Raw genomic sequence first — 22,338 nt, 5'->3', positions numbered from 1 at the left:
CTCACCTGAAACGCTCACTTAGAAAAAGTTTTACACAAAGCTAGCCTGTCTCTGTAAGCTCTCTGGCTTACAGAGACAGGCTTGTCTGGCTATCAGTGGTGCCATCAGTACCACAACGCCATCGGCCATGCATATCCTTCTAGATCTACCTCCTCTCCATATTTTTCTGGAAAGAGAGGCTAGATGGACTGCATACAGACTTGTGCACATTGCCAATTGCACAAATCAATTCAATGCAGAGTGCAACAGACTGTTGGTTGACATTGGAAGTCATAGCATTCTGGTAATGACCTCTGACTTTATGCCTCCAACTGTCAACTACGAACTGCCTTATAAAGTACTATTTCCGAGTAGAGAGGACTGGATCCTGCGGGAGAAGGAAATATTAAGAGCAGATAGTTGTTGGTTCACAGATGGAACAAAAACACCTTCCGGTTCTGGTGCAGGTGTTTTCAGTCGCAGACCCAGGACAGAGTTATCTACCTGCCTAGGAACTCATGCGACTGTATTTCAAGCGGAAATTTACGCTATTGAATTGTGTGTGGAGAGATTGGATGAATCCAACCTCACTCACAAGTCAATAAAAATATTCTCGGACAGTCAAGCGGCGTTGGAAGCTCTTGGGTCCTACCGAGCAACGTCTAAATTGGTAGCAAACTGCCTAAAAAGACTCCTCGATAGGAAAACTAAACAGATTGTCTTTGGTCTGGATTCATGGCCATACTGGCCTGGAAGGCAATGAATCTGCTGACTCTCTCGCAAAGGAGGGTGTTGCAAGCAGCTTCATTGGACCAGAACCTGTTATTGGCATCGCTTTGGGCTTTGCCAAACAGACACTGAACACCTGGATGGCAAGAAGAGTTATGGACTTTTGGCAGAATCTTCCAGGATTGGCTCACTCCAAGGCGTTTATTCACCCTTCGAAGCTTGAATCCAAACAGTTGTTGGACTATAGTAGGGATGATGTCTAACAGGCCTTCTTACAGACCACTGTCATTTGAATCATCACATGCAGAGACTTGGACTGTCGGAAGACAGTGTGTGTTGCCTCTGTCTGGAAAATGATGAAACTGCAGAGCATATACTTTGTGCCTGCCCCGCAAGAGACCGAATCAGGTTCTTTGAGTTCGGCAGATCCGTACTTTCAAACTAATGGGCTTCGTTAAGAAGCTGGGTTTATTTGGTCGAGTATGAATAGGTGTGAGCCACAATAAACCCTTACGGGTTGCGGTGGAAGGTCGAATATACCCACTCACTTTAGACCTACCTACCTACCTACCTACTGACGTACATTTTTCCCAATATTGTTGGCTGTGATGCCCACTGATACTCCAGTGGACCTAATAATTTCAATTTAGTTATGGCTGAATAAGCGCCTTATTACTTCAAATAACTGTAGCAAATTTCAACCAAATCGGTGTGAGAATATTTAAGATATTCCATAAATACCGTTTTTTTAAACTTCAACGCCCTGTATCTCAGAAACGAAGCCACTCCGGACATATGTGCATAGATTTTTTTTTTCTTTAAACGACATGACAATTTCTCATCTGAAGCCTCGTACCGTAGTTCAGAAACAATATGTGTATCATTGATGAAGATTAATTTGAAATGATTGATTGATTCATTTACTTTTTTAATTTTGTAATGCATTCGATTGTCAATAAAGAAGTGAAAAATTGAAGATTCAAATTTTTTTAACGAACAATAGCCCCAAAAAGTAAAAAAGAATCTTAGATTTATAATTGAAAATTATCTTGAACTTTACGTTGAAATTATAGTATTAAATACTACCGTTACAGTTTCGGGAGTTAGGACTCATCATAGTAAATTTTAGATATCTGAGTTGGGATATTTCCAACTTGATTATTTAAAAGTCATGCAATTTTTCCTGACCTCCCTTAAAAAATGTCATGATGAAATTTTTGAGTTCTACTCCATTTCCTTGTCATTATTTTCAGTTTGGTATTTCAGTTTGCGTGTTCATCATTTTCCGTTTTGGAGGTCAGGTTTTTTCACTTGTGAAACTTTTTCTCATTACAAAGTAATACTTTTGCATATCTCGTGTAACAGCAATTCCGTTGAATAATTCACGAATTACACATAAAAATCTTCCATCGAGAGAATAATTTGAACTGAAAGAGTTCTCTCGTCAACAATGCCGCAACGGAATTCTCACAGTATTCGGATGTAAACGAGTGCATTTTAAATATTCCGGGCATCCATTTCCGACGTAGTGAAGCGCGGTCGCCACTCAATTTACAATTCACCTTTATTGACTCGTCGAAACACTCCCCTTTCGGTAACGCAGTGATTTTTTGATTTTTGTCGAGGAGCGATTGATTTTCCGAACAATACTAATGACGTTCGACTCGTTTGTTCCATTCCAGTGGTGGTCGACAGTCCCCAAAGTCCGAAACGTTTCACGCTATCGCGAAATTTATTCATTGGCGGTAATGCATGCATGATACGGGTGACGGTGCTCGGAAAAACCTAACACCCTCGGGCCTTTTTTTAGAGATCCGCTCTTCAGATCAGCCGATTCGGGTGGAATATTCCGGATTTTGAAACTTCGGGATTACCGAATATCTAATAATCTCTACTTGTCCCACGACGACGACGACGAAAAATGCGATAAAACGTTCGACTCAATTCCAAAATTATCGAAAAAAAAAAACGAATTATACAGTCTGTATGATTTTTTCAGTATACAGGGTTTTACAAAAACCACGCCACGTGTTTTGCTATACAATAGCTTTCTCAAGCGTAAACAGAAACTAAACTAAAGCTATTGTATAGCAAAACACGTGTCGCGGTTTTTGTAAAACCCTGTATAGTAAAAATCAGACAATAAACTGTATAATTAGTTTTATTATGGATTTTTATTAAGTGTCGGCCAGTTCTATCCAAAGTTAACACAGACAAAGTGGAGGAACTTCTTATGCACCACCCTGGGGAGTTGATGGCCGAGTTTTAGATTTCAAGGCTCATACATTTTGACCCACTTAAAAGCGGGACACCTCTCTAAAATTTGCATCTTTTCTCCGATTTCGAAAAATATCATTTTGAGTTGTAGAGCTTAAGAAACTGTTCTTTGGGATTGAATATCAGTTTCTTTCTATAAAAAACCAAGGCCTGCTGAGAATATTTCTAATAATAATAAAAATAATAATTCCGTCAATACACTTCTCTTCTGCATCTCACTATTGCCATTATCCGTTGCGCTCTGAAATACTCGAGGGTATAACAGTGGCACCCCCGGAAACCGGAGGCACAAGGTCACCCATCTGTTTTATATGGATGATCTTAAACTTTATGCCTCTGGAGAGAAGGATCTCCATCAATCCTTGAGGGTGGTGGAAGAGTACACGCATGCTATCGGTATGAAATTCGGGATAGACAAATGTGCAATGGTCCATGCGGGGACTACGGAGAGGATGTGCAGCTCGTAGATGGAATCATCCTACACCATTTGGATGCCGGAGAGACGTATACTTACCTCGGGGTGGATCAACGACACTCACAAGAGGTAACTGCAGTGAAAAACTCTCTCCGCAGCAAGTATCAGCACAAACTTCGACAGATCTGGTCATCGAAACTGTCTGGGAAGAACAGAGTTGCTGGAACAAATATACTTGCCGTTCATATCTAACCCTATTCGTTTGGAGTAGTGAAGTGGATTCGAGAGGAGCTGTATCAACTCGATGTGAAGACTCGAAAAATGATGCATCTCGATGGGAGTTTACATCTTGAATCGGCCGTTCCACGGTTGAACTTCCCCCGACAACAGGAAGTTCGGGGACTTTTGAGTTTGGAGTTTGCATATAAAGTCGTCAGGAGTTTGGATCCCCTCTCCTGCTCTCTCATGGTCCATGACCATGAGAGAGCAGGAATTGGAGCATTTCCCTTTAGGATAGCTGCCCGAGCAGCTGATAAACTCGATTTAGTTTTCGACACCGAACAAGCTGACCACAACTCTGTCACCGAGTTCGAACCTGTTCAGCAAAAAGCTTATATAAAAGCCGCAGAGATCACCTCACTTATGCGAAAACACAAGGATGAGCCAATGCATGAGGTTTTCTTCAATAACATTGAAGACCATGAATTATTAAAACGCCTGATTTTCGCTTTCTTCAGGTCGAGTGGGCTGATTCGAAAACTGAGGGGTTCATTATAGCTTGCCAGGATGATGTCTTTAACAACTTAGTCTACCGCAGTCGCGTGATGTGAATAGAGGTTCCTGACACAAGGTGCACGAGATCCTAATGCACTTGCTATCAGTATGTCCAGCATATGCGGCCCTAAAAGTGCTATATTACCATCTACGGCACTCTTACGGTATTGACGAGACACCGGTGTTTCCCTACGCTCCGGGGAAAGTGAATGCATTGCAGGGAATAAGAAGTGCCGAATTTATTGGAACAATTCGTTCCCCACCCTCAGGCTTATACAAGCTAATAAGCCTGATGTAGTCCTTCTCGACCAGCAGAGCAGGACGATATTTGACGTGAAGTTTTCAGCTCCTGACGTGACTAATATCGTTCGAAAAGAGGAGGAAAAACGGATAAAATATCGAGATTTTCTCTTCGAACTTCACATACTCTATCCAGACCACTCTGTCAAGATGGTTGTTCTGATTATTGTAGTCCTTGGTGGAATGATGCTCTCTCTACTCTCGAATCTTAAAATCATACCGGCTTGCCGCACTGAGGCAGAAATCTTAGCCGGACAGATGCAGAAGGCTGTCATTCTTGGCTCACTGCGCTTGCTCAGGGCACATGATTCTCGGATCCATTGATCACTTACCCCACGGAGTGGGGAGTTGTCGTTGGTTGATATGCTAGCACGCCCTCCTGAATATATCGGGGCTCCGAGGGATAGAGCCTGACCAGCACATACTACGGTAACAAATATAATAATAATATTTATTCACACAAGAAAAATGAATACAGAGTATAATTTCACAAATGCAGCATTATTGTGAATAAAGAAGAATATACCACGGAAGCAGTAAGTACTGCTTGTGTGTGAGCGTATACACCATGAGTATATACAAACAAGTTATTCGAGAGTACTATAATAAAATTACTAACAATAAAATTAAGTATACAATTATTGTGACAGCAAAATAAATATAATTATTAATGCAGAATACCATACGAACGACAACTCTCAGAAGTTGAGAAACTTGTGCGAGCTAAGAACTAACGAGGTCTTCCCTTTTAACGTGTGATTCCTAAGACATTAAGATAATTGCAGGTAATATAGTTACGAATTATAGATACTGCATATAGATAATATAGTAGTAGGTTGAAATACAAGGAGCCGTATTAGCGATTTTTTTTAGGAAAAAAATTTAAATCATCATTGGACTGGGCACCCTCTCAAATGGTGGTATACCAAATTTCATAAAAAATATTCAATATTAATAATTCTGTAGTCGAATCAAAGAAATTTTTATTATTTATTAATTCAAGTATCTGATGGACTGAAAAGTAAAATAAACATCGAGTAATCGTTCATAACTATGTGGCAACTTGAATAAACGAATGAACATATCCAGATAAATTAATCATTGGACAAATTAAATGAAAAACAATATTCAACAAATTATGGAACAGTTTCACGAATGGATTGGCCATTTCTTTTCCAAAATTTATACTCCAGCAAAAGTCGTTTGATGCCTATTTGCAACTTATTCATCAATAAATAGTACTTTCGCTGAATGAGTAATAAGGAAAACAAAGATACGATGGAAACATATCGTTTGATTCTTGTCAATATCATCGAAAAAGTAAAAGGAAATTCATGTAGAGTTATTTCTGGAAGGATGGAACAGGTTCACGAATGGATTAGCCATTTCTTTCTCAAAATTTATACTCCCGCAAAGGTCGTTTGATGCCGATTTACTACTTACTCATCAATAAATAGTACTTTCACTAAATGAATAATAATGATAACAAGATACGTTGGAAACAGAATCATTTGATTCTTGTCAATATCATCGAAAAACTGAAAGGCAATTCATGGAGAGTCATTTCTGAAAGAATGGAACAGGTTCACGTATGGTTCGGCCATTTTTTTCCAAAATATATACTCCCGCAGAGGTCGTTTGATGTTCGAAAGTTGCTACAATAATTTGGAGTTGTCCCGCTGCCTACACGGAGCTGCCATATGATCATCCTTTTCATAGTCTACTTAGCTATTTGTAGGGATTCGTAGGGGCTTATTATGTATGTGTTCGAACCGGTAAACTTCCAAGTTTCTCAAAGGACTTTACTCATCCACAAAGTGTTTATACATATAGGGCTGCCGAAAAAGAATTGATCCAGAAATATTAGAGTTTCAGAAGCATAAACTGACGTTTAGTAGCATAACAACTTTCTATGGATATAAGAATATTCATGAAAAGTAACTGTTGATGAAATGAGACAAAATATTTGCGAAAAGTGGTTTTCTGTCTGATGAACATATTTTCATTTCAGCTAATTGAAGAAGATTTAACTTTATTTATCGAATAGTCAACATAACTCTTTGTGAAATATTTAAAACAAGACTTAATATGGAAATAAATATATTAGAGATGAAAGTAATACAAATCATGAAATTATGAAACAACAAAAATTAATTGGCCATCCGAGGCGACTTCACTGATTCCAGTGGCGCATTTGTTTTTTTAGCTGCAGGAAAATCCAGAAAAACATGCAGTACCACATCATCTGAAGATCTTGATCTGCCAATGTCCTCTCTCTTATAAAACAAAATGTAGGTTGTCTCCAGAGGCTCCAATAGATTCAATGCATCGCCAGAACACTTCGTGACACAACTATCGTCAAACTTAAACCAGTCCCTTTCGTCTTTGACCGAGGCGTAATAATGACCAAATTCAACGCCAGAACCACAGTGAACAATGACTGCATGAATATTATGATAGTGGTCTGCTAGATTGGAATATTCATCTATTTCGAACCTTCCAAAGAGTTTCTTGCTTCCCTCAGAGGTAGAGTCTTGTTTGAAGATCATCAGTGTTATTATTAGATTGACTGGTGCCTCAGCTATACTTGTTGTCTTATAATAGTCAGTTAGTTTGGCGCATATTCGGCAATACGGTTGACCATTACCTGTTAGAAGTTCCATTTTCAGATGATTCAACAATAAGCTTTGCACGGACTGATTATCAGTCATATTAGGAAATGCCAGTTGAAGTTCCAGACAATCACATATGTTTTTGCTACCTCTTGAACATTTTCTACAAAGTAAACAAGTAAGGATTTTTTCAGCAAAAGATCTACAAACACAAGACGAGATAGACTGTACGGAATCATTCAATCCAGAGCGGTCAGGAGTATTGATTCTGATATTATTTTGCTCACAACAAGAAGCCCAAGAATTCGGAACAATCCTCTTGATGTTCTTCAAAGACTTCAGGAAATCGGTTGGAGGGAAAGATGATACATTATTACGAAACTGCAGCTGCATGAACATATGTTTGAGTTTGGTGAATAAGTAGGAAACATTCTCGTTCTCTTTCATCGTTGAAACCTCGTTCTTGAGGAAATACCAATTAAGTATGTCCCTTTTCCATAATGAGAGGTGAAACTAGGATCTCTGAAGTGGAATCGATCTGAAGCAAGCACTTTTCGCAATACCAGAACTACAATACTTTTCTCGAAAAAAGTATTGCAGTTGTGGTGTTTGAGTGAAGTGTTTGTTTTGGATGGCTTCATCGTATTACATTGATATATTCCGTTTTTGAATGGTATTGAAAGAATACTGAAGTGGAGAACATATTTGAAAGTTCATATGGAGATTCTAACACATAATTAACAATAATAAATATAATCACCATTCTTTTGAAGAAAAAACCAAGATTCCAATATATTGCTTTGCTGACGACAGAACACGTGTCTTGTCATTCCATTGGCTACGGAGGCACATCTTCACCAGCAGCAGGAGGTTGCATATCTCAATGAGAATTCGAATTGGGATGAAAGTGTCGGGACAGGGTGGTAGGTGAATTATTAATTAATCGGACGCAGCGTTTATAAATAATAAAATTTATTAACAACACTAACAAAACGAACAAACAGAAAATAGTGACCCCTCGTGGCGAGGAGAATGAAAATTAGGATAAGCCCGACCGAAATCCCAGAACCGAATGCATCAATGCCTAAGTTCAAAAATGTTTCTCTATACTAAAACCAATAATGATTGAGAGTAGAAGTAAGCCCAGTTGACAGCAAATCGGGGGCGTGCTTATTAATTTTTGAGAGGGTTAAGAATGAAAGAAAAATTCTTAGTACAATTAGTTAAAATATTCATACACATTTTTAATTTATTTCATTAAAACTTTGCAATATCGTAATTTACCTAATCGTTGTAGTCGTTAGGTGGGCCTTATGAAAACGGAGTAATAATCGTGGTAATTATAGTAGGTATCAAATAAATTAACAATATTAATAAAAAACACAATATATATATATATATATATATATATATATATATATATATATATATATATATATATATATATGACTTTTTTCACTATTGGGTTGCAGCAATTGATAAGTGAACTCTTTATAACTATTCTCAAGCTTTCGAGTAACTTAAACTCATCGTCAGGGGTACTAGAAAATACAAATTACAAATTTTTGATAATAGAATATAATATAAATGTAAATGTACAAATTTTAGACAAAAATTGCTACCGCTATCATCAAAGTGAATTATGATTGGTTCAATATTGTGTTCAATACGGTTGTCTACGTCCCACATTTTTTGCTCCTCTTTTAAAACATGCTGCATGCCGTTCTTCCAGTCTTCTGCAGAAACAGTTCGAATAGCTTCTTGTAGGTGATGTTGCACGTCCACTAATTTAAATGTTCTGTTTTCTCGTGCCACATATCCTTTTACTTGCGCCCAGATTAATTCTATTGGGTTCAATTCGCAGTGGTATGGTGGTAACTTTAAAACTGTAATTCCACGACTTAACGCTCAAACACTTTTAGGTGAACTGGTTAAATCTTTGACGTCACAGTGATCTGGTGAACAGGTTAGGTTAGGTTAGGTCCAAAGTGAGATGGTCCATTCGATCATCCTTCGCAACTCGCAAGGGTTTATTGTGGCTCACACCTATTCACAGTCGGTCAAATAAACCCAGCTTCTTAACGAAGCCAATTAGTTTGTATGTTGAGTAGTCTTTCAGGTCAGATGGTGAGAGTTTTGAGTCGAATCTCTCTCCTTCTCAACAAACAGCAAAACAAAAATAACACTCATAGTAAAGTATTTTTCTTTGTGTGAAGCATCGTAAAACAACACTCTTTTTTAATGTTCAACAGGATTCGCGAGTTCCCTGTGAGCGTTGGGCATAATCTCAATTCTGGTGATAGAAACAAACACTGGTCGCACTTTGAAAAACACTTTTTATCCCCTTTCACATAAACTGAATCACATACAACGCAGCGTCGGTCGCTTCTTTAAAGTTCTTTGTCACAGGTCACTATTTTAATGGCTTCTTAGGGGGCATAGCGGGTAGAAATATCTCAATGATTACGTGGATGAATTATAGTGATGCCACTTGCTTGAGACGATTATGGTGCTATGTTTGATGTACCGGCATTCTTGAAATTTTTTCACTCTCAGACAATACCGAAGTAATAAAGCTCAGACAAGTTCAGAAGGAATCATAAAAAATAAGAATTTATCTTTCTTGGTCAGATGAATAGTTTTGAAATTGGTGTGTTTATTGTACTTCACTATGCGTTTTTTGTTTACCACCTACACCCGATACTGCTGTAAAATATCAGGTGATGAATTTCCAAATCATTGTGGTAATAGCACGAAAATATGTTCATTTTACGAACAAATACAGATACTAGACATGGATACAAAATGTTAAACAACTAATAAAACAGTATCAATCACGTAGAACAAACAGAATTATCCACTTGGAGATTGATGTCGAAACAAAACATTGCGCATTTTTTTTCAGCCTTTAGAAGAGGGATAAATAACACGGGTGTTATACATACAAACTAATTGGGTTCATTTTGTCGAGTGTGAATAGGTGTGAGCCACAATAAACCCTTGCGTGTTGCGGTGAATAATTGAATATTCCCAACCACTTTTGACATCACCTAACCTAAACTGGCTGACTTATTTGATTTTGTATAAGACAAAATACAAGCACTACAAGAAAATCCTTAAGGCGCTCTTAGAGCGGTGCCTGTGCGAAAGTAGCGATTCACATTGAATTTGAATCGCTGGAGACCGAATTCATTTGTTAAACGTTCTCATGAAGTTTATTCTACATAAACGCAGTTCTCCTGATGAAAGAATTTTTAAACTGTGTACAGTGTTGAACCTCGAGACGGTTAGCAGCCACAGTCCGTCGCGTATCTCTGATATATATCGCTCTTGGTCGAATCAAATGTGCCAAGTCACTTGAACACTTTCCGTGACAGTATCTATAGAAGAGAGACAAATCTCCAACCTTTCTTCGATGTTCCAGGTTATCAAGTTTTCACGTGATGTTCGTGTCTCCAATCAGGCGGATGGTTCTTTTTTGGATGGAATCCAGCAGCTTCAGGGTATGTTTGGGGGCAGAGCTCCATACATGAAGGTCTGATCTAAGCTTCATAAAGCATCAAGAGTTGCTGAGATGTGTAACAGTTTTCTGGTTCGGAGTAGTGTTCTAAGCTTCCGAAAAGCAGCCTTTGCTTTCGCAATTTCAGCAACATGATTGTGCCAAGACATATTGGTGTCCAGTTTAACCCCCCAATAAACTTATCGAAGCAGAAAGCAGAATTGTCTGACCTGATATTATTATATCCGGTTCGAAGACATCTTCTTGGAGAAAACCGATGCCTGTGTTTTTGTGGTATTGAATTGAACCTGGTTACTTTCACCCCAATTCGAAATCACTTAAGATCCTCATTAAGATATGCAACCTCTTGCTGCCGGTGAAGATGTGCCTCCGAAGCCGATGTCTTGGAATCCAAATGGAATGACAAGACAAGTGTGCTGTCATCAGCAAAGCAATATATTGGATTCTTTGTTTTTTCCAATAAGTCGTTGATATACTATTAAAAGAGGATTGAAGACAATTTAGATCCTTGGGGAACACCAGCGTTGATGGTGAAAGTATTCGAGAGATATCCATCGACGGCCTCTTGCAGGGAACGTTCTTTCAGGAAGCTAAAGAACCATACACAAAAATGATCCGACAAGCCATAGCATTGAAGTTTGGCTAGCAAACTCTCATGCCACAAACGGTCAAAGGCCTTAGAAATATCAAGCGCAACAGCTCTTGATTCTACATGTTTCTCGATTGCGTTATTCCAAATATGGGTGACATACGATGGAAAGTCACCTGTTGATCTTTGTTTCTGAAAGCCATATTGATGATCGCTCAAGATGTTGAAGCCTTCCATATATTTCAGGATATGGTGGTTTACGACTTTCTCCATGATTTTTGATATCACTGATAGCAAAGCGACTGGTATATAATCATTTGGAACATTTTTCTTGCCATTTTTGGTGATAGGCTAAACACGAGCAATTTTCCAAGAAGGAAAAACTCCTTTCTCATAAGACAAGCATTGTGGAATCTAGTGTGCGAATAGTGGGTGGTGCCTTTCCTAGAAAATCGACTGTTGAGTGGGACTCAAATTGTTCAGCTAGTAGATTTGCTTTTTCTATAGCTGTTGTTGCAATTGAACCATCCACTTGTGTTAGTGGTACAATTGTGAATTTTGTGTAGTTTTGATTGACAGCTTTAGCTATCGACCAGAAGGATCTAAACCCGTTGGGATTGGTGAGGAGTTTATCCCTAATTCTCTGATTGTGAAGTTCTTTGCTTCCAATTATCCTAAGTTTGCAGCTGTTTCGAGCATTCATTTATAATGTCATAAAAGAGTACAATACTCTGATAGAAAGTAGAAAATGATGAAAATTTTATGAATTTAGCGCATTGCTACCTGAATGTATAGACTCTGATATAATATCATCATTATATTCTCATGTACGCTGAGAGATGTAACATTCGATAGTCTACTTGAGTGTTAGAAATACTCTAGAACGTGTTTACATTTTTTTCCATAATTTCAATGTAAAAAATGGAGTTTTTCACGTGTTTGAATAATTATTGGATCAGTGAAATTACTGAAATCATGAATAATAACGTGGTTTCAAATATTGGAGGAATGAATTTCATACCGATCATACCATAATTGTATCGAATTGTAAAAGGGACCTTTTGGAAAAAACGAATTCAAATAATATACTATATTTTTTCCTGTATAGATTCCAATCATTATTCTGTAAAGATTCCAATTATATTTGTTACTATGGATCTTTTCACAAACAAAGTTTTGGGTTGGGAATGTGTAATTGTATGTCATCCATTTGTGCAGATTTGGTCATGACAGAACTACAAAATATATGCATAAAAAAGTTGTCATTTTCATTGATATATTGACGATATTGTTACTTACATTCCAAAAAATTAACAAACTGAAATATTAGACACTTTTCATAGTTTCATCCAAAACTAAAATTCACTCTAGAAATGGAAGAAATCAATTCGTTAGCATTTTTAGATACTAAAATAATCAAAGATGCAAACCGAATTTTAAAGGTAGACTGGTATCATAAACCAACTTTTTCTGAGAGATTTTTAAATTATTTTTCGAAACATAATTTTCAGAGTAAAACCAACATTATAAGGAATTTGAAAACAAGAGCAATTTGTATTTCCAATTCTGAATTCCATAACAAAAATCTCCAATTAATTGAGAATTACCTAGTAAAAAATAATTTTCCTAGAGCCCTTATTAGAAAAATAATTGAAGAAAGAAGTTTCTCATCCCAAAATACAGGGGTGAAACCCAAATATCACAAAATTCTATTTGTAGAGAATTTATGTGATAAACTTGGAATGTTACTCAGTACCGCACAAATTAAAGTGGCCTCTTCAAATGAAAATACAGTTGGAAAGCATTTTTTCTCGAAATAAAAAAACACCACAAGAAATACAATCCAATACAAATTGTACAAATTGAACTGTGGAAGCTGGCACAAATGCTATGTGGGTCAAACCGAACGGTATCTTGAAACACGAGTTTCAGAACACATGAGAGACTCTGAAAAACTGAATATGAAAAAACCCCATGAACATGAAAAAGAATATGGACACATTTTTGATTCTGATTATTCAACTATTCTAAATGTCCAACCATATTTATCCAAAAGACTTTCGAGCGAAATGATACATATCCTCAAATGCGATAGTATTAACACTAGAAGAGGTGTCGATGACCTTAATACCGCATATTTTAATTTGATGATTATAATACTGAAATAATTTACCATTTTTCTTCCTTTTTTCTTTCTGCTTTGGATTAAAAAACAAACACCACCTTATCAGAATCACAGATAAAGCCATTCGTTTGTTTTATATCGTTTTGTGTTGGTGTTTTCTCGGAAATTTTTGTTGTTTTTTTTTCAAATATGTATATAATATGTGTTAGGAATCACACGTTAAAAGGTAAGACCTTGTTAGTCCTTAGCTCGCACAAGTTTCTCAACTTCTGAGAGTTGTCGTTCGTATGGGGGCGATAGCTGATTAACGGAAAAACAGATTTCAAACAGATTTTTAAACAGATGGTTTTTGAAATAGTACCATTATCAACACGAAAAAACTACTTTTCGGTGAGTTATTTAATTAAGAACTCATTATTTCTTGTTAAATTGAAACGATAATAATCATATAAGTTTTGTGGAAGGTATGTTAATGAAAATTCATTGTTACAGAGCCCTGAAGAAGAATTTAATTAAATTCGAAACGTCGCGTCGGAAAGAAAACAAATGTTTTCTAAGAAAAAAATTGACCCTGTTACCCAACCAACCTTTTTTCAGAAAAATTATTGGATCACTAATCTAGTTAACTTTTTTCCTAATGTTGAGTAAATTCTCCAGGTGAAATTTCAGACTGCTTTCGAAGAAATAATCACGATTTTTCTGTTCACGACGACTTATAACGAATGAATCTATAGTCAGTTATTTGATCAAGTATAGTTGTACTACAACTATAAAATAAGTTGTGACTACACTGATTATAGAAAGTATTGTGGAGCGAGTTATCTGAAAGAAATTTGCAGCATAAAATTTTGGACTCAGTTCTCTGATGCGTTTCATAAAGATGTTGATCCTTTCGTGTTCTGTACTTCCAATTGGCATGTTGATTTCCATGGTGATGCAAAATTTCAGAAGTGTTTGTGTTTGTCTCGTAGTAGAGTCCATGCAGAATACAATTGCTATTATCTGAAACTGAAAAACCTTTCATCAGATAGGACATACAGGAAAACATGCAATAAAATGTATTGTTAGCACGGTAAGAGGTAAAATATGGGAAGATAAGAGACATACAGACGGTTTTATGCAACCTGTATTTGATACCTCTCGGATTTTTTATAGCCAGAAGGATTCATCAACTTTGAATATTACTGAAGTTTTTTCTTTTTCCCAACACCAAACCATTATTTTAACACCTCGACAAGTTTTTCGATCACCAAGTGATCATCATACTTACAAAGTTACCCTTATTTATACCATAGATATCTCTTGTAGGTATAATAATATGTAATAATAATAATATGTATTTATTCACTTTCTTAGTATTGTTTACAGTGAATATACATGTACATATAGAAATGAACAGTGAACAAATAAAATACATCTTACGAGGTAAAATGATCTGCCTGTGTGTAAGGAATGATAATACTGAATTTGACATTTAATGAGATTCATGCATTAAATTAAGTACTGAGATATAAATTCACAACAGCTACAGAATATAAATATATAAAACCAATCAATCTATTGAAATAAGTACCAGATATAGATAATAATGTAAGTTTAAACTGGACATATTTGAACAGAAGAATATGAAGAATCAAAATAAACTAATGTATTGAATGGGTACTAAGTATGGATAAAAACATAATTTTAAACTGGACACATTTGGACATAATATAAATAAATTAAACAATCAATGGATATAGAAATTTCAATCATAAGGGTACCAGACCACAAACAAATCAATACACAATATATATATATATATATATATATATATATATATATATATATATATATGTATATATATATATATATATATATATATATATATAAAGATATATATATATATATATATATATATATATATATATATATATATATATATACATATATATATATAGAAACAGAAGTTAATATCGGACATAGCACTTGGCTGCACACTTGGCTGCACCATACTGATGATGGGCCAAAATCCCGAAACACGTGTCTATGGTTTGCCACTTTCTTGAGTGCTATGTCCGATATTAACTTCTGTTTCTATATCAAGACACTCAATAACTTTCATATTCGTGTATATATATATATATATATATATATATATATATATATATATATATATATATATATATATATATATATATATATATATATCCACAATAGTGAAAGTAAGTATTTAAATTCATATTTGTCTGTGTATCTCTGCTCGTGGAATATTCTTGAAAAATAATTTCTTTGTCATACATTTTTTGAGATTTAATTCGCATCTTAAATTTTCAGGAAGAAAACTGTAGAGTTTTGTCCCTAAATACTGGAAGGATATCTGCCCAACTGATTTTAGGGCTCTACTAAACTTTTATATAACTTAATTTTTTGATTTTGATTTAGTATGTTTGCTATAGTCGAAGTAATCTTTATTGTGAGTACTCAAAGCTATCGGCGCCCTCAAAGGCCAAAAAAAGCAATACAAAGAAATAAAGCCGCTGCCAGCTAATCGACGTGGACTGAATAATTGTCAGTTCGTATTGGATGATTTTTACTAATCGAGATTTATGATTGGCTGAAGAGTCATAAAATTAAATTTTTAAGTCATGTTACGGTGACGAATAGAATGCGAGCCGTCGTGTTGTCAATGTTCAGTTCAGGAACTGATAGCGATTAGAGTGTTGAAATTCGATATAGGTGCGATATTATCTGTTAAAAATGTGGTGTCCTTCGACAAGTACTAATAGTAATAAAGAGTGTGATAATAACGCAGACTTTTTCCTGTGTAGTGATTTCAATAGCGCTGGTGAACAATGCGAAAAAGAGATACCAGTGAATAAGATTCGGATGCATTCGAATATTGAAATACAGAGAGTATGTTTCAATGTATATAAGAATCTACATCTCAAGTTTGGGTCAATTATGTGGAATAATGAATATAAATACAAATAGAGATTTTATCGAGTGTGCATGATACGAATCAAAAATGAAACAATTCGTGGACAGAACATTCCAAAAGAGGGGGGCAAACCGCGGACACGTGTTTCTGGCTATTGGCCTCATCAGCGCGGTGCAGCCAAGTGTAAAGATGGGCAACACTTGTTTGCCGAAAGCAGGAAACAACACATACGCACGGAGTCAAATACAAAAGCCAACCGCACATTTGTGGTTCCAGTTAGAAGACCTAGAATTCCCAGGCTACATCTAACATGACCGCGGTTTGCCCCCCTTTTTTTGAGTGTTGTGTCCACGAATTGTTTCATTTTTGATTTGTATCATGCACACTCGATAAAATTTCTATTTGTATTTATATCCTGGACCCGGATGTCACGCAGGTAGCTAAAACTGCCTACGTGGTCATGTTAGATGTAGTCTGGGAACTTTAGGTCTTCTAACTGGAACCACAAATGTGCGGTTGACATCTGATGTTGACTCCGTGCGTATGTGTTGTTTCCTGCCCATCTTCACACTTGGCTGCACCGCGCTGATGAGGCCAATAGCCAGAAACACGTGTCCGCAGTTTGCCCCCCTTTATTGAAGTGTTGTGTCCACGAAATGTTTTCTCGGGTTTCGCTACGTGTTCTGTGTATTTTATCCCCATAAGGATTATTTTCACAACTGTCTGGAGCGACCCGAGAAAACAGCTCATCATTCTTTATCCGTGAGAATCTTCGAGTTAACATATATACAGGGTGTCCCTGGACTTCCTCTTTTCCTCTCGGGAATGTATAGATGGGGTCAAAATATCACCAGTACTTCATATAACTTTTTTTCCTAAAAGTATTCGTAACCAAGTTACGGGCCTTCGAAGTTACAAAATGAAAAATGTTTTTCTTTGATAACTTTTCAAGTGAATATTCAAAATCATCCAAATTTTGGTAATTGACTAAACAAATGAATTCCGTCGATGAGCTTTCATGCAGGAGTCAGTTGTTTTGCTACAAAGTCAGGAACGGACTACCCCCGATGGTCCACACCCCAAAACTTTGAAATGACAGATATTTTTCAATATTTTTCAACAAAATAAGGTTACTTGGACAATTTTATGAATAAAAGTACTCGTGTGGAAAGTCGATCGGAGCAACGAGTCTTGATAAAAATGTAGTTTCACTCGACGACATCAAACCCGCTCGTCCACCATTATTTGAAATGAATAATTATCAAAGCAGAAATAATAATGATAACGTTAATTCAACAACATTTATCCTGAGATGTCTACCATTATTCGAAAATATTAGTTTTTAAGGAAAATGGAAATGATAGGTAAAATGTTCATAACGAATTTTTATAATGCAAACACGTTTAACTAACGAAACTCAAGAGCCTCAAGAGCAAACAGAAATGAAAAATCCGCTACAGAAACTGCTCGATATGACCACCTTCTCTCTCTATACATTTTCTTAGTCTGCGAAGACACCCTCTCTGTACTTGAAATAGCATTCCAGGGTCGTTTCGTATGGCTTCACAATGTAATGTTATTCTATTCAACAATGCATCTCTTGTGTGAATAGGTGTAGCGTAAACAAGGCTTTTTAGATGCCCCCACAGAAAGAAATCCAATGGATTTAAATCCGGAGACCGCGATGGCCATGAATATGGCCCACCTCTACCAATCCATCTATTGTGGAAAATATGGTTCAGATGGTCACGCACAATCAAACTAAAATGAGGAGGAGCGCCATCATGCATAAACCACATATCTCTTCGGGTTTGCAATGGAACATGTTCCAAAAGTCCATTCAAATCGTTCTGAATGAACTCCAAATAACGTTCTCCATTCTATCGGTCCTGTAGAACGAATGGTCCTATAAGATGGTTTCCTATGATACCAGCCCAAACATTCAAGTTGAATTTCCGTTGGTGTTTGGTTTGCAATATCCCATGGGGATTCTCTTCGGCCCATATATATGGAGATTATGAGAGTTGATAACTCCATCTCTACTGAAACCTGCTTCATCAGTGAATAAAACTCGATTAATAAAAGTCATATCCTCTCTTTGCCTATCCATGAACCAATTGACATATTCCAGTCGTGCTGGAAAATCTTGAGGTGTCATGGCATGTACCTTCTGGATGTGAAATGGGTGGAGCAGTTGTTCCCTAATTATTGTATGAATAATGGACTTGGATGTATGGAACTGTTCTGATAGATTTCTGATGCTCATTGAAGGATCATCAGCGACGGCTTCCAAAATATTTTCCTCCAATACAACGGTACGTACAGTCCTAGGAGCGCCCTCACCACCTCGTTTTGGCAAAACTGTACCTACAATAATATCGAAATAAAACAACGTGCTCAAATTAATTATCAATTATTACATACCTGTCTCCCTCAAGCTGCGATCGACACGCTCGACTGTTTCTCTTGACGGTACCGTTCGATTGGGAAAATGCTCGGAATACAGACGACGAGCTTCTGCAGCATTACAAAATGCTCGTCCATAAAATACATGCATATCTGCATATTCATTGAATGTAAACTGTTCGGCCATATCAAAAAAATTCAAAATATCCTATAGAATATTGACAATACAATGATAGTCATATGACAACGCACCACTCAACAAAACAAAATCGCATTCCAGTTTCTCATTTTTTATCAAAACTTTCTAAAAGGTTTTTTTGTCAACATCTGTGAAAGAAATATTATTCCCTGGATATTTTTCACCTGATCATGTGCAGCCGTTTTTGTAGTTCATTCGTTTGCTTTTTATTAGTATAGTAAATATTTTTTCCGATGTGCGTTTTTTCAGGTAAATTTAGATTTGTGTTAAAGAATTTCTCCCATAAAATTATAATTATCAGTGAAACTCCTCAACAGTTTAGCTGTGGAGAAGAATTTGAAACATTCGAATGTTGAGTTTCATGAGATTCAGATAACTGATCAACACGAAATGTGATTAGGTATTCCACACGTATTATGTACATACAAAATATGGAATGAATTCGATATTTCATAGTAGAGTAGCTTGTTAGTTTAAAAACACCACGAATCTACAGAACTTGATATTTCTTTTGAAAAAATATCTGCTATCACAAATTGAATTAACGTTATCATTATTATTTCTGCTTTGATAATTATTCATTTCAAATAATGGTGGACGAGCGGGTTTGATGTCGTCGAGTAGAACTACATTTTTATCAAGACTCGTTGCTCCGATCGACTTTCCACACGAGTACTTTTATTCATAAAATTGTCCAAGTAACCTTATTTTGTTGAAAAATATTGAAAAATGTCTGTCATTTCAAAGTTTTGGGGTGTGGACCATCGGGGGTAGTCCGTTCCTGACTTTGTAGCAAAACAACTGACTCCTGCATGAAAGCTCATCGACGGAATTCATTTGTTTAGTCAATTACCAAAATTTGGATGATTTTGAATATTCACTTGAAAAGTTATCAAAGAAAAACATTTTTCATTTTGTAACTTCGAGGGCCCGTAACTTGGTTACGAAGACTTTTAGGAAAAAAAGTTATATGAAGTACTGGTGATATTTTCACCCCATCTATACATTCCCGAGAGGAAAAGAGGAAGTCCAGGGACACCCTGTATATATCTCCCCGTTAAGGTATCGAATATCAAATCTGAAGTTTTCACGGATAGGAATATGCTGAAATGGTTTTTCCGGGTAATTGATCTTTATGTCAGTGTTGGTGGCTCTTGAATTGAAATCAATATGGGAATGATTAGAAAGTACTTATCTATTCATATTTTGATTTTTATGGAATCATTTTCCAGCAGCTTAACTGCATTAACTTTTCTCGATTTAATATCATTTGTAGAAACGTGTGGATTCGTTTTCTGATAGCATTTCAGGTTAGCTTCCCAAATTTCTGCTACCGCAGTTGTCGGTTGATTGGTCACACCACCAACACTGACATAAAAACTTGTCAAGTTGGCTTGGGTGTCACACCAATAGGTGGTTCCACTTATGTTTCGCTTGCGTTTACGCAGTTATTTTTATCAAGTACTTTTCTGGTTTTTCACTCTTCACGGACAGCGCTACTCCCCGCCGAGAAGGCGTTGGCCTTTGCAGACACAATGGAGAGTCAGTTCCTACTTAACGTCGATCCGAATGATAATATTGACTGTGATATCCGGCTGGAACAGCGGATTCGGCGCATCCTTAGGGAAAATGATGACGACGGGATCCGTCCAGCTTCAGAGGAAGAACTGAGGGGGTACAGAGGGGTACATCAGGGCCTCCAAACTCATGAAGGCTCCGGGAATTGATTCAATCAACAATAGGTTGTTGAAGCAACTTCACGAAAATTTCATCAGATACCTACTGGACATAATCAACAGTTCAATCGCTCTCAGATACTTCCCCCGAAGATGGAAGCATGCCGTTGTCGTCATGATTCCGAAACAGGGCCAGAACCCGCTGTTTTCCCAGAATCATCGTCCGATTAATCTGCTTTGCTCAACGGCTAAGTTGACTGAACGTGTTGTGCTGCAAAGGTTGACCGAAATGTTCTACCTGATGAACAATTCGGCTTCAGAAGGACACACTTCACTGAGTTGCAGGCCCTGAGAGTGGTTGAAAATTCCATCTCAGAGGTAAACAATAGGAAGACAGTTCATCTCGTCCTCCTGGACATTTCGAAAGACTTTGACAGAGTATGACAGAGCTGGAGTGCCTCAGGGAGCTGTGCTGTCTCCACTTCTATGCAGCCTCTACGTGAGCGACCTTCCGAGGTTCGATCACGTGAAGGTTTCTCTTTACGCCGATAATACGCTCTCCTCGCTTCTTCCATGGGTCGAGGGTTGACGGTCGTCTACATGAAATGCGCAATGGACGACGTCGAACACTGTTACCTGGAATGGAAGATTCAGGTGAATCCAGAAAAAACTCAGGCGATAGATTTGGGGAGATGTAAAGTTTCTCCAGACACAAGAGTCACGATTTCAGGTAGGGAGATCGAATGGCAAACGCGAGTCAAATACCTAGGTCTTTGGGTAGACCGCCGACTCACCTGGGTAAATCACATCGATTATATCAAGAGCAAAGTACAAATGAGGATAGTCAAACTCTATCCTCTGATCAACAGAAATTCCAAACCTCTCCATTTTGGAAAGGTTGCAAAACAAACTAATCAGGATGCTGGTGAATGCATGTGAGTGCAGAAACAGACAGATAGACGACCCCACTCTATTCAGAAGGCCCCGTCGCTCGGTTGAGTGAAGGCACCCACGACGTCTGTTAAAATGATCAGTTTGTTCATCAAATACTCCAGTCAGGAAAGGGTACACAAGGCCAGAGCGGCATAGAGGTCATTGATCTTTATGTCGTTACCAAAAAACACCTTCAGTTATGAACCACTCGTCCCCCTGACGAAAGACAATTGAAAGGGTAAGGGAAAAATTTCCAACCTGAAGAAAATGAAGATGATCAAAGGACATTTTGTCTTCAGTCGAGGACCGCCTGCCCGGTACTGACGATGCCCAATAGGTTGAAACAGCTGTTCACCGGTGGCTCATAAATTGAACTCAATATGTATTAATTTTCATATTACATCTAGAGAGCGCTGCGTACGCTTTCATTATTTATCAAAAATTGCCCTAACTTTTTTGACAGTAAACTTTTGGTACTTTTAATGAGAAAACCTAATTCCCACACCTTTTCCAAGTAAAAAAGGTACACCTCCTCAACAACGCTGGAGGTGATCGTTTTCGAAATATTTACAATTTTCTATATCGATGCATATTACTTAGCTCCTAGGGCCCTAAGTGAAGTTGCTGAGAACAAGTTCATAAAATATTTAACGAAAAATGATTCGTTTTCGGAATACAGATTGTTGAAATTTTTCAAAACATGGTAGGTTCTTGCCATAATTTTTTTGCAATTTTAGTTATTTTCATCAAACTTAAAATACGCAGTATACCCGTACAAACTTCTTCTAAACTGAGTATTATCGAACTGCTTTTTCAATCCAAATTAAAAAAATTTGTCAGGTTTAATTATTCAATTAGAAAGTGCTACATTTAGCACTTTCGGA

The sequence above is a fragment of the Leptinotarsa decemlineata genome, unplaced genomic scaffold (assembly GCF_025532065.1).
Source record: "Leptinotarsa decemlineata unplaced genomic scaffold, Ldec_3_MD MMD2_tig00003736_RagTag_RagTag, whole genome shotgun sequence".
NCBI lineage: Eukaryota > Metazoa > Arthropoda > Insecta > Coleoptera > Chrysomelidae > Leptinotarsa > Leptinotarsa decemlineata.
Note: the sequence above shows the minus strand (reverse complement) of the source record.